A 1,666-nucleotide genomic window follows, 5' to 3' on the forward strand; every position below is an offset into this window, starting at 1 on the left:
TTGTGAGATTTTGGCAATTTAGAAGCTGCTTTCGTTAATTCAAGGAAAATCAGATGATTTTAATACAACAGCTGAAAGTCTGTATCAGAAGTTCTGCTTACTGAGCCCATCCTGAAACTGTGAGTTTTCTCACTGTTCTGAGGAGCAGGTACATTTAAGCAGATAAGTGCTTTTGTAACTTGTACATATATGAGCAAAAATGATGCTCTGTGTTATTTTGAAAGGCAGTGTGCTTTCAGAATTTGATGTCAGAAGAACTAGCTCTTTTGATGGTGCTCTAAGATCCATGGATAAGATTATTTTATGTTGTTTTCTTTTATTTTCACACAAGGGGGTTGAAACAAATGATCACTAATATTTCTATAATTTATAAAAGAATTTGTCAAGTCTTAAAGGCTCCTGAAAACAATTCAAGGAAATATGTTAACATAAGATAGTAATCAAGTGTAGTGATGTAGGTGTCTTTTCATCTCTCTTAGGGGGCATCTTCTGATAAGTATAATCTTCAAAGCTTCTGTAACATCCTTGTTTCTCAGATTATAAATGAGAGGGTTAAGCATAGGGGTAAGGATGGCATTAAACATAAAGAGAGACTGATTTAATTTGGGTGTCTTAGAGGACCCAGGCCTCAAATAGAGCAACATGTTCAGGCCAAAGTAGAGGAGGACCACACAAAGGTGGGAGAAGCAGGTGACCAGAGCCTTGTTCTTGCCTTCAGGGGAGTTCATGCAGAGGGAAGCAAGGAAGATGAGGGTGTAGGAGGCCAGGATGAGACTTAGAGGGATGAGGGCCACCAGAAAGCTTGACACCACAACTGACTTCAAAAAGGCTGAAATGTCCTCACAAGTGAGCTTCAAGAGGGCTACTCTCTCACACAAAAATCTGGGATCTCCCAGGGATGACAAGTGGGAAAATGCATGGTATATGCTGTGTGAACCAGGGAAGTTATTGCTCCTCCTGCCCAGGACCCAGTGACCATCTTTTCTCAGGTGATATGACTCATAATGACTGAGTAACGCAGTGTGTTACAGATGGCAATGTAGTGGTCATAGGACATGAGGATCAGCAGGAGGCACTCAGCAATTCCCAGGGCTAAGGTGAAGAAGATCTGGATTCCGCAGCCTACAAGTGAAATGATTCTGTCTCCTGAAAAGAAGTTTGTGACCATTTTGGGGACAGAAGTTGAGATCAAGGCCAACTCAATGAGGGAGAGTTTGCTAAGCAGAGGGAAGAGTTTACTCGCGAATCTAGCCAAATGAGGAGAATAAGAACAACATTGTCCATAACAGCCATACAGTAGACCAGAAGGATAAGGCTAGCAAAGATTGCAAGGTGGCTGAACTCAGGCCAGAGCCCCAGGAGAATAAAATCTGTGGTTATAGTCTTATTGTTTTTCTCCATGGCTGAACATTATTGCCCAGGAAACAACTGTGAGATCACTGTTCCATTTGATGATGCATTACTGTAGATCTTGTCTACTTTCCTTACTCCCAGGACTCCTCTGAATATATTCATTCTGAATTTTTTCCTTGTGGTCTCTTCAGTATTATGCATAACTTCTCAACATATGTAATTTTTATTAATTATCTCTCATGGATTACTTAATAATCTAGTGTTTAAACACTATGTCTACTGTTACAAACTAATCACTGCTAATAACCAAATA

At 40.2% G+C, this 1,666-nt stretch overlaps 1 pseudogene; it reads right to left on the reverse strand.

Moving 5' to 3' along the window:
* Nucleotides 1-440: 440 nt before the first annotated feature.
* LOC130836118 (olfactory receptor 2AJ1-like) lies at nucleotides 441-1,401 on the reverse strand (annotated as a pseudogene).
* Between the last annotated feature and the right edge of the window lie 265 nt (nucleotides 1,402-1,666).

Source organism: Hippopotamus amphibius, chromosome 15, assembly GCF_030028045.1.
Source record: "Hippopotamus amphibius kiboko isolate mHipAmp2 chromosome 15, mHipAmp2.hap2, whole genome shotgun sequence".
In the NCBI taxonomy this organism is placed as follows: Eukaryota; Metazoa; Chordata; class Mammalia; order Artiodactyla; family Hippopotamidae; genus Hippopotamus; species Hippopotamus amphibius.